Source organism: Dermochelys coriacea, chromosome 12, assembly GCF_009764565.3.
Source record: "Dermochelys coriacea isolate rDerCor1 chromosome 12, rDerCor1.pri.v4, whole genome shotgun sequence".
Taxonomy (NCBI): Eukaryota; Metazoa; Chordata; order Testudines; family Dermochelyidae; genus Dermochelys; species Dermochelys coriacea.
In genome coordinates this window covers 682,757-698,089 of record NC_050079.1, presented here as the reverse complement: position 1 = coordinate 698,089, position 15,333 = coordinate 682,757, and the positions used below count along the sequence as shown (strand labels likewise).

At 46.0% G+C, this 15,333-nt stretch overlaps 1 long non-coding RNA gene across 1 annotated transcript; it reads right to left on the bottom strand.

Annotated features, from left to right (window-relative positions):
* Nucleotides 1–6,158: 6,158 nt before the first annotated feature.
* LOC122456367 lies at nt 6,159–15,106 on the bottom strand. The gene is made up of 3 exons (XR_006275263.1): nt 14,892–15,106; nt 10,407–10,409; nt 6,159–6,169 (listed from the first exon to the last, which is right to left on the bottom strand). It is a non-coding gene; the product is annotated as an uncharacterized LOC122456367 (long non-coding RNA).
* Between the last annotated feature and the right edge of the window lie 227 nt (nt 15,107–15,333).

Sequence of the window (15,333 nt, the reverse complement as noted above, 5' to 3'; positions counted from 1 at the left end):
CGATGGTCACATAAACACCACCCTATATCGGAAACCTACTGACCGCTATTCCTACCTACATGCGTCTAGCTTTCATCCAGATCATACCACTCGATCCATTGTCTACAGCCAAGCGCTACGATATAACCGCATTTGCTCCAATCCCTCAGACAGAGACAAACACCTACAAGATCTCTATCATGCATTCCTACAACTACAATACCCACCTGCTGAAGTGAAGAAACAGATTGACAGAGCCAGAAGAGTACCCAGAAGTCACCTACTACGGGACAGGCCCAACAAAGAAAACAACAGAACGCCACTAGCCATCACCTTCAGCCCCCAACTAAAACCTCTCCAACGCATCATCAGGATCTACAACCTATCCTGAAGGACGAGCCATCGCTCTCTCAGATCTTGGGAGATAGACCAGTCCTTGCTTACAGACAGCCCCCCAATCTGAAGCAAATACTCACCAGCAACCACACACCACACAACAGAACCACTAACCCAGGAACCTATCCTTGCAACAAAGCCCGTCGCCAACTCTGTCCACATATCTATTCAGGGGACACCATCATAGGGCCTAATCACATCAGCCACACTATCAGAGGCTCGTTCACCTGCGCATCTACCAATGTGATATATGCCATCATGTGCCAGCAATGCCCCTCTGCCATGTACATTGGCCAAACTGGACAGTCTCTACGTAAAAGAATGAATGGACACAAATCAGACGTCAAGAATTATAACATTCAAAAACCAGTTGGAGAACACTTCAATCTCTCTGGTCACTCGATCACAGACCTAAGAGTGGCTATACTTCAACAAAAAAGCTTCAAAAAAGACTCCAATGAGAGACTGCTGAATTGGAATTAATTTGCAAACTGGATACAATTAACTTAGGCTTGAATAGAGACTGGGAATGGATGAGTCATTCATCCAAAGTTTCACACAAAGTAAAACTATTTCCCCATGGTATTTCTCCCCCCCACCCCACCCCCCACTGTTCCTCTGATATTCGTGTTAACTGCTGGAATTAGCCTACCTGCTTGTCACCATGAAAGGTTTTCCTCCTTCCCCCCCCCTGCTGTTGGTGATGGCTTATCTTAAGTGATCACTCTCCTTACAGTGTGTATGATAAACCCATTGTTTCATGTTCTCTGTGTGTGTGTATATAAATCTCTCCTCTGTTTTTTCCACCAAATGCATCCGATGAAGTGAGCTGTAGCTCACAAAAGCTTATGCTCTAATAAATTTGTTAGTCTCTAAGGTGCCACAAGTACTCCTTTTCTTTCTAGCAGCAGAAATAGGGCACGCAGAGAGGGTTTCTCCAGCAGACAGGGCCTGGACCACTTAGGGCTTCAGGGGTTAAATAAATTAATAGTTAAATCACTTTAAATGTCCCTGAATGTTGGTGACTGGGAGTTTTCAGCTGCAGGAGAGAGTAGCTCTTCAGCATAAAACAATAATTTGCATTTATGTAGATCTTTTATCTAATGATTGCAAAGTTCTTTAGCCGTGATAGGTGTCAGAGGGCTTTCCCTTCACCCTCTCCCCTGGTTCTTGTCACACAGACAGAAAGCGAAGACCAGAAGTCTGAAGTGTAGCCAATGTGATGTTTATTGGGGTTAGTTCCAAGCAAACATATTCATAGCTCTAAACACCGGCAGAGTCTATTTCCCAGTGTTCCGTTCCCAGCTCTGATGCTGCAGAGCGATTACCCCGTGTCCCCTTTCTCAGCTCTGATGCCACAGAGCCTTCCCTGTGTCTCTGTTCCCCCTTTCCTAGTCCCTATTCCCCCTTCCCTATTCCCACCTTCTCCTTCTTAGCAGGCGCAAATATACCTGCAGTGCACATCCCTAGTCACATCCTTTACAACTTATGGTCATGTTCCATTTTGGAGGGTTGTGAATTGGGGTCTTCGTCCCACCTTTTTTGTACCCCATTGGAGGCATAAGGAGTGAGGTTGTGCTCTGGCCAAGGCCAGGCCTTTCTTTGGCTTTTAGTGTTTCTTATTCCTCCTCCCCAACCCCCTTGCCCCTCCTAACTAGTTGCTTGACCTTGCCTTGAGATAAGAAGTTAAGGAAGTCTTCAAGTGTGCACTCATATATTGTATTCCCACCATGCCCCGTAACACTTTAGCTCTATCCCTTATGTTTTTTAATTGTACTAAAAGCCCCATCTGGTCGTGGAAAATGCAATACACAGTGTCTTTTGTTCTTTGGTCACACATATTAGTAAAAATGTATATCTATCCAAAACCAAACAGGCAAGCAGAGCTCAAAGTACTATCTCAGGCAAAACTACAGGCCTGGAGCCTACATTGACACTAATACTCCTAACAATAGGTAATTAGTCCTCAGAATTCCCCTTGGAGATACCGACGGTCAAGTCTAAATGGGAAAGTGTTCCTAGTTTTACTGGTATAGTTATAGCACTATAGCCCCCGGGTGGGTGCACTCATTCTGGAATAAGCCTGGCTTTTTCTGGGTTAGTCCAAACCCCTTCTCCAGCAACACAGGTTAAACTGAAAAAGCCACTCTCCTACCAGAAAGAAAAGGAGTACTTGTGGCACCTTAGAGACTAACAAATTTATTAGAGCATAAGCTTTCATGAGCTACAGCTCACTTCATCGGATGCATTTGGTGGAAAAAACAGAGGGGAACATCCGATGAAGTGAGCTGTAGCTCACGAAAGCTTATGCTCTAATAAATTTGTTAGTCGCTAAGGTGCCACAAGTACTCCTTTTCTTTTTGCGAATACAGACTAACACGGCTGCTACTCTGAAACCTCTCCTACCAGAATTACACTGTAACTATAACTGTATTGGTTTAAACTCAAGTTATTCTAGTATAACTCTTCTACACAGACAATCCTTAAATGTTATTGCCATCTTACAGAGGGCAAAGTAAGGCTGGGAGAGAATGAGTAACCTTGCTTCAGGCCCCATAGAAAGTCTGTGGGAGAACCCAGGAGTCCTGACTCCCAGTGAGGTGCTCTAAGCGCTTGAGGGCAGTAGCTTTATGGTACCCAAATGCAAATATCAAAGGTTTGGCTTTCAAGAAGTGCCAAACACATCAGCTGCCAGTCCAAAGCTCCTGTGAACTCTCTGATATCTCCCCTCCCTACCAGTCCCAGCCTTTGGAATGCCCTAACCCACAACCCCTAGCAAGCTCTCCGCATCCAGTCACCTCCCCACTCCTCCCCCTCTTCAAGCAGCTCAACCCCTGTTCCCCAATACTCTGCCAGCTGTGGAGATAAGAATGCAGGGGTACCGAGCTCTGGGAGCAGGGTAGGAGGGCTCAGCTGAACCTGAAATAAGGTTCCAGTTTGGGCATGGGTGAAGTTTTTTCTCAGGGTTTTCTCAGACAACTGGGTCATCTCTAAGGTTTGATTGGCCTGGTCTATAGCATCAGCTGGGACTGGGAGCATGGTTTATGTCTGACTAGAACAACAGAGGGAGGGGATTTATTGCTGGTCATCTACCTTGTGGAAGGCTGAATCTAGGTCTGGGCCAGACTTTCAGGGTTTGGCTCACGATGAATTTGCAAATGGAGCACTGCAGGTTGGGTTTGAATGAAACCCTGTGGACTCAGCTGGAAGTTTCAGTTCACTGAACTCTAAGGGAAGCCCTGTAAGACCCCAGGGGTCTAGATCCCAGGCCAGCAGTGCTGCCAGCATTTCCAGTTTGCCACATCTTGTGCTCCATGGCCTACTGTGGACAGACCATAGGAAGTCCTGCATCAAAGGTCTGGCAGGCAGCAGCCTAACATATATAAAGAGTCCAGGTAACACTGTGGGTCTTCTGTAGCTGCCAAGACTATTTCTGCTCCTTGCTGCTGAACTCCTCCTGGCTTTGACCTTAGCTTGACTTGAACTTCACCTCCTGACCCAGACCCTGGAATCTGAATCGGACTTTGATCTTTGATATCAAACCGAGCCTGGAATCTCACTATAAATTCCTCTACCACTTTCAGCCACAGGTTTGCCCCTCCTCTGACTCATGGTCATGACTGTCCTTGTTGGAATCCTGACATGCCCCGTGGCTGGGAGACCCCGGACTTTGCACTGGTTCAACTGCAAGGTCTTGCATTCAGTGTGGGAATCACCAAATGAAATTCCACAGACCTCAGTTCTGCAGGAAGTCAGGCTAGAGGATCATAATGATCCCTTCTGGCCTTACCCTCAGAATCTATGCCTCATGGGAGTGCAGGAGGCAGCCATGGGAGGGGCATGGATGGAGTCTGTCCAGAGTTGGCAGGATGAAGCCATTTAAACAGCCTTAGCCCACATCTATAAATTTATGAAGAACTTGGTCAGAGCCGACACATCAATCCCAAAGCAAAGCCTGAGAGTGTCAGGTTTAAAGTGGATCTCTTGCCCAGCATTCAGGATTCCAGTATCAGTATCACAAATGCCATATGAAGAGAGAAAAGTTAATGCTGTCAATTAATTACAATTACAATTGACTCTAGCTCTTAACTCAAAACAAATTAACTTGATTAAAAAAATTAATCAGGATTAATTGCAGTTTTAATCGCACTGTTCAACAATAATAGAATATCACTTGACAGTTATAATCAATATTTTTGGATGTTTTTCTACATTTTCAAATATGCTGGAATGGTAGTGGAAGCATGAAGGGTAATACAAATGCTTAGCATATCTGGCACAAAAATACCTTGCAACGTCAGCTACAACAGTGCCATGTTAACAGTGCCATGTGTTCTCGCTTTCAGGTGACTCTGTAAATAAAAAGTGGACAGCATTAGCTCATAAATGTAAACAAACTTGTGTGTCTTAGTGATTGTCTGAACAAGAAGTAGGACTGAGTGGATTTGTAGGCTCTATCCTATGGCCATGAGGCAGGCGGGCGGCCTGGGTGAGGTGAGGACCTCCTGTCCCAGCCTGAGGCAGCAGTGCTTCCTCATCCCCTTTTCCCGCCCAGAGTAGCAGGCAGCTGCTGTGGGAATGCACAGGGGAGGCTCTGGGGATGCTGAGCAGCTTGACGTGGCTGGCAGGGGAAAGAGATGAGGCTCCCTACTCGGTCTGCTGTTGGCCCCCGTGGCTCTGCCCTGGGTCAGCTGAGGCAGGCCAGGCTGCGGATGTGACTCAGGCTTGGGCAGCATGGCCGTGCTTCCCTGGCAAGGCATGAAGCAAGCCAAGACCTTCACACAGTCAATGGGGAAGTTGGTGGGGAGGCATATTATTAACTGTAGAAGAGCCACATGCAGCTTAGGACCCGCAGTTTGACAACCCCTGCTCTAAAGTTTTACATTGTTTTATTTTTGAGTGTAGTTATGTAAAAAAATAAAATTCTACATTTGTAAGTTACACTTTCTGCCTAAAGAGATTGCACTACTGTACTTGTGTGAAGTGAATTGAAATATATTATTACTTTTGTTAATCTTTTTACAGTGTAAATATTTGTAATCAAAAATAATATATAGTGTGCACTGTACCCTTTGTATTCTGTGTTGTCATTCAAATCAGTATATTTGAAAAAGTAGAAAACATCCAAAAATATTTAAATAAATGATATTCTATTGTTGTTTCACAGTGTGATTAAAACTGTGATTAATCACAATTATTTTTTTAAAACTCACAATTCATCATGATTAATTTTATTAATCATTTGACAGCCTTAGTAAAATCACTTCCCTATTCCCCTGTTCATACATCCATGGATCATTTTATTCCTTTTTGCCACAGCATCTAGTGGTTGGTTCTCTGCAGAGAAGCACTGAGATATGGTTCAAATGCAACTTTATTAATGGTGGATGCAAGGGATGCTGCATCAATGCTGATGACTCGGGAAAATGGTCCTGCCGAGTCTGGCGTGTTGCTGCCTCCCTCACCAAGGAACTACGTTTCCTTCCCTATTCACAAAGATTCCATCGTGTGTCTCTGAGAGCATGGACAACACCTGCAGTACCCCACTTACACTCTGATCCACAGTCAGCGGTACCTGCAAAATTGAAACCACGTTAAAAGGAGAGAATAAAACCACACTTGTCTCTATAGGGAGTAAGAGTAATGGGATGGCAGCTGCTCAAGCCAAGTTAGAAAGACCGTGCTGCTGCTGCTGTCTAAACAGGACCATGCTTTCTCCCCCAACTCAGCTCTTACAGATGGGCTTAGGAGCAGGGAGCTTAGGAGCAAGTTTCCCTTAAGGCTGCTGAAGTAACTTGCTCTGATGCCTTTGCTGCAGGAGAAGGGACTAAAATCACCATTGCAGTGCATTGGCTCTGCAGAACAAGCTGAGCACAAGCCAATCCAACTCCCATGTTGCTGCTAGCAGGCTGGCTTACAGGACAACTGAAACAGTTGCTGGTAAAAAGCACTTTATTTCCCTTCCCACAGCCATATATATACAGCACTTGTTTATTCCTTTTCTGTTGTTTATCACCCAATGTTCTCATCATTCTTATCTTTGGGTTCCATTATCTTGTGGTGGTAAAGACTCTCAGGTGCTGCTTATATCATTAGTCCTTAGTTCAGCCAAAGTTTAGTCCTCAGTCCAGCCAAAATCTTCTGGCCTTGTCCTTCAACTTGTTACCCGCAGCCCCGCCTCTTGTACTGTTCTTTTCCATTACTTGGTACACATTTCTAAAACATCTGATACTCAGCATTTCCCACATCTCCCCCTTTTTGTTTAAAAGCAGCTTGAATCATCCGTGACATTCCCCAACGCATACATTGAACTATATATAGACCACACAAACAAATTATACCAATACAGATACCAATTAATAAAAGAGTGTGCTATAATGATGTTATTCATATTTTGTTCTAATTTTGCAAGTAACTCATGAACAGAGTGAGAATGATCTGGCAAATTAACACAACACATACCCTCAAAATCTTCACATCCGTGTCCATGTGCTAATAACAAAAACTCAATTGCAGCACAATTTTGTAAAACTGCATGGCAAATGCTATCTACATCGGTTAATAACGCAATTAATATTTCAAAAATTAGATTACACTGTTTAATATTCCAACACACTAGTTTCTCTAAATTAAAAGCATTTTCCATAATAGCAACACCAGGGGCAAAAAACCCTGCAAATGGGTCAGCCTGTAGCTACCTCTCAATAGTTCACCAAAAGTTCATTAAAAAATTCACCGCGCTCCCACAAACACTCTCAACTTGCTCACAAATACACCATGTTCTCACATCTCCTCCCTTATTATTACATGACACACGAACCACCGGCTACTTGCATAGTTCCATCCAATTTTCATTCATCAGCAGGGGCGACCCAACAGGGGTATAGCGATGCATTTCACGGAACATATTGAACAAGGAGGGGAGACATTGCAAACAGCAACATAGGCAAATAAGACCAATACATATAAAAACTATAATTCCAAATAATTGCCGAAGCCACCCCAAAGAAGGCAACCACCCTGTAAGCCAATCCCAAAATCCCGCAAACCCGGTATCCTGATGGATGTGCTCAGTGAGGGAAGTTAACTCATCCAGACGCTCTTCAATGGATCGGCTATTATCCGTAAGATTAAAACAACACATATGTTTAAAAGATTCACATCCCATATGATGCTTAAGCAATAAAAAATCAATCGCAGCTCGATTATCTAAAATGGCATCTCTTAATTCCTGTTGTTCCATACTTAAAAGAGCAATTGCCTGTGATGTAGCATTAAGCGCTTTAACAGCAAAACAAGCTAATGCATTCAAAGTTTGCACCGTATAATAAGTTGCAAAGCCAGGAATGCCTGCAACGGCATTCAGCAAAGCCAAATATTCTGAGTGACTATATAAGGTAACATCGGCAGAACACGTATTTTGCAGGGCCGTGCTTCGCCGATTTCGCTGCTGATTCTTTCCGGGCAACAAAAGGGTCATTCGGCTAAGACAGCACAAGGTATTATGACTTAGATTAGCAGGAATATAACTAAAGGTTCGTGCGCCGCAGGTAAAAAACCAACCAGACGGCAAAATAATATATCCATAATTAAAAGAAACATTAACCACTCGCGCACACGTTACATTATCTGCCCCGGCTAGGTATGAGGTATGTAATGATAGGGCCCCAGGGGGCAAGGAGTAATTGGCAGGGCCCCAATTTGCCATATTCGAATACTGTGAAGACAAATTGGCATAAGCTGCAAGCATGGTGTGACTGCCAATTTCTTCGGGATGATGACATATGGGCACAAGACAAGTGCCCAGTAGTTCCCTGGCTGCCACAGAATCAGACAAACAAAAGTGTGTGACATTGGCTATCAATGCTAGACGTTCCCATAGGTTATACGTCATTTGCACGCGTAGGGGTACAAGGAGTCCCCCCTGTAACTCAAGCAATAACACTATAACAATATCGATAACCCACATCCTCATTCTGGAAATAAACAGGATATGGCCACAAGCACAACCTCCTCTGATGCTTCCCCTCCAAGCGCGGGATCTTGTTCTCCAGGCGCCGGGTTCAAGGGCAAGCGAGGTTGCTGTAGCCACGGCCGCACCCACTTAGCAGGTATCCACCGAGGACCTTCATCAAGGGAGACACAAGCATAACCCCGTCCCCAGGTTAGCAATTGTGCTGGCCCCTTCCATTGTTGAGAGGCATAATCAAACCATTTCACCTTAGGTTTCTTCTGCTCATGTTCTATCCTAATACTTCCTAGATGTCTTTGCATTGGAACATGATTGTTATCAGCACTACTAGGTTGCAACCAATTAAGGACATATACCACTTTAGCTAATCGCCCAGCTGGTGTCTGAACTACTGCATCCTGTCCAGTTTGTGCCTGCTTATCCAACATTCCTTTCAAAGTACCATGAGATCATTCAATAATGGCCTGGCCTGTCGAATTGCCTGGCACTCCTGTTTTGTGTATTATCCCCCACATTTGCAAAAAGGTTGCGGTGCGCCTGGCCACATACCCAGCTCCATTATCTGTTTTTATCGATCGGGGCACCCCTAATGCAGCAAAACATGCCTGCCAATGTTTTATCACTTCCTTACTGCCCGTGGACACGTGGGGTGTAGCCCAGATAACTCCAGAGAAGGTGTCTACTGACACATGGATGTATTTCTGCTTTCCGAATTGGTTATATTGGGTGACATCTGACTGCCATAATGTTAAAGCCTCTAGACCTCGGGGATTAACCCCGGCGGGAAAGGTGGGTGTCAACCTATTACATTCTGAGCAAGAGGCTACAATACTTCGGGTTTGGGATATAGGTAGAGAGAATTGTCGCGCTAGGGCTTTCGCTGATTGATGGAAAAATCCATGAGACAGGCGAGCTTGCTCAAACCGATTGGGTACTACCACGGATCCCACCAGTGCATCCGCCTGATCGTTGCCCGTGCTTAAGTATCCAGGCAGGCCAGTATGGCTCCTTATATGGCCTACAAAATATGGATACTTTCTTTCATTGAGTCGATGCCAAAGGCGCAAGAGTATCTGTTGCAATGCTGGATTAGGTACCTTTCCCAGCATAGCTCTCTCCAACCAGTTTACTAATCCCACGGCATATTTAGAATCGCTCATCACGTTGAGCGATTCTTGGTTCCAGTGATCAAATGCCAAAAGTATAGCTAGGAGTTCTAATATCTGTACCGACCCCACACTAATAACCTTCTTATGGGCCCAAGTATGTCCATCCCACCAGACTACCCCTGCTTTCCCTGTTCGCCCCGCCGCATCGGTAAATACTGTTATTCCTGTCACTGGATTCTCCTGTCTCATAAGGTGTTTTTCCAACTGCAACGGGGAAGAAAACAGGCGGTGGGGAGGGTAATGACAACTCAATTGTCCCTGATAATTTGCTAGGGCAACAGCAAACACAGTGTTATACATCAACAGATGTGTAATCATCGTTTTTGAAAATGGCAACAAAATCTGATGCAGATCAATTCCTGTCATTACAGTTACTCTTTTCCGTGCTTGCACTATTAGCATGGCTATTGCTTCAATTCTGGAAGTTACCGTACGCACATTTTTACACGGTGGAAATATCCATTCCAAACCGACTAGGGGGTCTTTATCCCTTGTATCCCACTGAAATAATAGCGCTTCCAATACTGCATCTAGGCTAAAGACCGCTACCACGAAGGGTAAGTTTTCCCGATATCTCCCGGAATAACCCTCCCCCACCTTCTGTCCTATTCGTTGTAATGCTTGCTTCTGTAGTACCGACAGTTGTCGTTTATCTCCAGGGGCTCTCCCCCCTTCTAATAAGGGAAGAAGAGGAGTTATATCCTGATTTGTGATGCCACAAAGGGGGCGAAGCCATTGCAGTTCACCTAGCAGTTTCTGTGCATCATACAGTGTGCGCACATGAGGAGAGATTTTCAACTGCTGGGGGCGTACGGTGCAGTCAGTGATCCGAAGTCCCAAATACAAAAAAGGGGCTTTAGTTTGAACCTTTTCTGGGGCCACAAACAGACCAGCTTCTGCTAACGTGGAGGTGATCTGTGTTATAATCATGGGTTCAAAGGCTACTGGTGCCGCAAATAAAAGATCATCCATGTAATGATATATTTTCCATTGGGGATATTTCACTCGGATTGGGCGTATTGCCCATGCAATGAAGAGCTGGCAGATGGTAGGGGAATTTTTCATTCCTTGGGGCAAAACCTTCCACTGATACCGTACGGAAGGTGCTTCGTGATTTACCATCGGAATAGAGAAAGCAAAGCGCTCTCTGTCTCTCGGGTGTAATGGAATAGTAAAATAACAATCCTTCAGGTCAATGATTAGTAATGGCCACCCCGATGGGAGCATGGATGGGGCAGGTAAACCGGGCTGTAAGGCACCCATGTCGACCATAATAGCATTAATGGCACGCAGATCTTGGAGCAAACGCCATTTTCCGGATTTCTTTAGGATAGTGAATACAAGTGTATTCCATGGACTAACTGAGGGTTCTAGATGGTCAAGACGTACTTGATCCTCTACTAGTTTTGTCAATGCGGCAAGTTTTTCTGTTGGCAGCGGCCACTGAGCAACCCAAATCGGTTCATCGGATTTCCATTCCAATGCCAGGGTTGGCTGCTCCTCAGTGGCCGCTACTAGAAAGGGGGGAGCTGATCACCACCCCCCATTGACTCAAGCAATCCCTCCCCAACAGCCAAATAGTTGTATCGACAAGGTAAGGGCGGACTGACCCCTTCAATGCATTATCAGCAGCATCAATAATGTCAATAAAAAATTCACTTAGCATGGGCTCACGCTGTCCGCCAATGCCCTGAAGAGGTGTGGTTACCGGTCGAAGTGGCCATGTCACTGGCCAACCCTGCAGGGGCAACACCGTCACATCTGCCCCAGTATCGATAAGGACCTGATGCTCGAAAGAATCACCATCTGGGCCCTTAAATTGAACTAATCTAGTGGGACGATCTTGTCCCACTGACAAAACAAATGCCGTTGTTAGTGGTGTGGGGTCTACCTGACTGGACGACCCGAAGCCTCCAGTCCCTCTTATCTGGGATGACTTCACAGGAACATTCGCACAAAAGGGTATTAATTGTGCAATTTTGGTTCCGGCCATTATTGTAATAGGCGGGCATATAGTTCGTACCATAATCCCAATGTTCCCTCTATAATCAGCATCAATTAGCCCTGGAAGCACAAAAAGCCCCTGTAAGGAGGCGGATGATCTACCTATTAACAATGCGCTTAACCCATACCCCAACGGTCCAGATGCCACCGATGGAACGAGCGTCACCCTATCATACTCTAGGGAGACGTCGGCGGCGGTGGCCAAATCAACTCCGGCACTGCCGGAAGTTGCCCCGCGGAGGCCGTCCAAGCAGCCGGCATATTGTTTGTCCTCACGCCCTGCCGGCTGGCGCTCCGCGAGGCGTTTCCCGACCCCGACAAAGGGGTCCCATTTTTTTAAACCGGGAGTGACACTCAGTAGCTTTATGACCGAATTTTTCACATCGATTACATGTCCCGGGAAATGGGGAGGGAAGTGCATTGTTGTGTGGTTGACCTCTTTTCTTGGGGCAATCCCGTTTTAAATGACCCATCTTTCCACACTGATAACACGCCCCCTCCCTTCCTCTACGCCAATTCGACTTGGAGATATTCAAGGCTACCGCCAAGGCGCGTGCATGAATCTTTGCCTTATTCTCCTCCTCCACCAAAGGAGCACAAGTGCAGGCTTCAATCATGTCGACTAGGGAGGCCGATTTTGGTAAAGTCACCAAAATCTTCTTACACGTGGGGTTAGCATTTTGAAGGGCTAAATCTACCCCCAATGCTGATCTGGCGTCTGGTGTTAAATTAGGGGCCCTATCCAATGCCGTCCTTAGGCGGTCCAAAAAGAGGGCAAAAGATTCGCCCACTCCCTGCGTGACTTTTAAATAGGGAGGTGACGGGGCGCCCAAATCAGGGAGCTCTTTGAATGCCTCCAATGGTAGAAGCTGAGACTGTTGTAATATTTGGGGTACCAATCGCGCCTGTAGCTGAGGCTCTTCAAATCGCCCCTGTCCCAACAACATGTCTATAGTTGCTACATGGAGAGGGTCGTCCTGGGGTCTATCTAAATTAAGCACTGCCGCGTGCTCAGCCTTTTTTCTCCATGAATCCTTCCATAATAATCTCTGTGTAGGTGTTAACAACATATCTGCAAATTTCTGGGCGTCAAAGGGACACATCGCTTGCCCCGAGAATATTTGTTCTAATAACGCTTGTACATACGGATTTTTCAAGCCGTACGCCACAATAGCTTTCTGAGCCTCCCTCATTAATTTCCAGTCTAACGGCACCCAAGATTTAACCCCCTCCCTTGATACCGATACCGGGAAAGTAGCCGGCATGGCATCCAAAAATTCCCCTTCAATTATAGCATCCTTTATCAATCCATGCCAGCGCTTAATTGGGTCAGGAGATCCCGCTCCTCCCCCCCCATCCCTCCAAATCACCCCCGTCCCCCGTTCTTCTTGCCCTCGTCCAATTGAAGAACACGTAGGTGGCGGAGGTTTCACTTTTGGTCGAACCGGTTGCGTAGCGGAGGCATAAATTTTGCGATATTCTTCCTCTGCTGTCGGTCGCAACTCTCCCTCGGGAGTGAGGTGCTCTGTACAACCATAATACCCACACAACCTACAAATATGGGGCAAATGTGAGGGGTCAGGTATGCCGTGCTATTGAAGCTGTTGTAGCAGATGCGATCGTGACGATCCTTGCGGTCTGTTTTCCTTTCTATCCAGCTCATCCATCATCTGTTGAGCTGCAATACCCTCCTTATATAACCACCGGATTATCTGGTCCTGCGTCAAGTTATCAAACTCTCCAGTTTTAGGCAAGTCAGTAATCCGAACGTGTCGGGGAGGGGCTGGTGGCACAACCGCGGGCGGCAATCCTGACCCCCCTTGTAACGGGTTCTTTGGATTGCCCGATGACGATTCCCCCGACACCGGCTGATCCACGGCCATCGGTTCGCCCCGATCTGAGTCGTCATCCTCCAAGGGCAATGGTACCTCACTGGGGTCTAACGGCGCCAAAGGAATCATAGGCGTTGTTTTACCAAAAAAGTCTTTCGCTCCTACCGTGAAGGCCCCTTTTGCTGATGATTCTAATGCCTCGCGTAAGGCAATACGCGCCCCTGCCTGAGCCGCTGCGGTGGTAACGGCTCGATGAACAGTCCACCAGATAGGGCTCAAGGCAGTAGCTTCTTTATTCCCGACCCCCACAGAGTCCCACAGGTCTTCCCCCAATGTTTTCCACACCGAAGAGTCAAACACATTCTTTGCATTAACCAGGAAACCCCGTCGCTTTCCCCACCGAAGCAATTTTTGCAGAGCTTCTGGGGAAAATTTTTCTCCCTGTATATTAAGCAGATTGCTTAAGACCTTAAACACGGCCTGCTCATCTGCCGATGCTGCCGCTCCCATTATGAGAGATATTCCCCGCCGGTCACCTTTCAGTGGGAGCTCCCCCCGCCTCAGTTGGGCGTCCCGGTTCCTCACCCGAACAGAGGACACCGGCAGCGGCAGTCCCTGCTATTTCTTCCTCTGTCCGTGGTACCAAATTCACAGAATTCTATCACGTCGGGGTCACCATTTGTTGCTGCTAGCAGGCTGGCTTACAGGACAACTGACACAGTTGCTGGTAAAAAGCACTTTATTTCCCTTCCCACAGCCATATATATACAGCACTTGTTTATTCCTTTTCTGTTGTTTATCACCCAATGTTCTCATCATTCTTATCTTTGGGTTCCATTGTCTTGTGGTGGTAAAGACTCTCAGGTGCTGCTTATATCATTAGTCCTTAGTTCAGCCAAAGTTTAGTCCTCAGTCCAGCCAAAATCTTCTGGCCTTGTCCTTCAACTTGTTACCCGCAGCCCCGCCTCTTGTACTGTTCTTTTCCATTACTTGGTACACATTTCTAAAACATCTGATACTCAGCATTTCCCACACTCCCATTTAAAATAATCTTAAAATAATTGAATGGCAGTTGTCTGAAATGCACCCTCTAAATGTGACCGTTTAACTGGCTAAACTGTTTCTAACATGGCTTCTTTTCCTCATCTGTTTTTTAATTATCTGTGATATGGTGAGGATCAGATTAAATATCTACCATGCCCCTAACTTCTGTGGTTATCTGAAAATGTATCAGTTATGAGTTTGTTTTCCTCTACGTGACTAATAAAATGTAATCAATACTTTTTTTTTGCCTTTGTTTTCATGAACAAGGTCAGCTCCCAGACTACTGCACTGGGCAGCACAGCGTGGGGAGGAGGTGACCAGCCCTCTGTGGAGAAAGAAGTGGTTCAGGACTATTTAGAAAAGCTGGACGAGCACAAGTCCATGGGGCCAGATGCACTGCATCTGAGAGTGCTAAAGGAGTTGGCGGATCTGATTGCAGAGCCATTGGCCATTATCTTTGAAAATTCATGGCGATCGATGGAAGTCCCAGATGACTGGAAAAAAGCTAATGTAGTGCCCATCTTTAAAAAAGGGAAGAAGGAGGATCCTGGGAACTACAGGCCACTCAGCCTCACCACAGTCCCTGCAAAAAATCATGAAGCAGGTCCTCAAGGAATCAATTCTTAAGCACTTAGAGGAGAGGAAAGTGATCAGGAACAGTCAGCATGGATTCAGCAAGGGCAAGTCATGCCTGACTAATCTAATTGCCTTCTTTGATGAGATAACTGGCTCTGTGGATGAGGGGAAAGCAGTGGACGTGTTGTTCCTTGACTTTAGCAAAGCGTTTGACATGGTCTCCCACAATATTCTTTCCAGCAAGTTAAAGAAGTATGGGCTGGATGAATGGACTATAAGGTGGATAGAAAGTTGGCTAGATTGTCGGTCTCAACGGGTAGAGATCAATGGCTCCATGTCTAGTTGGCAGCTGGTATCAAGT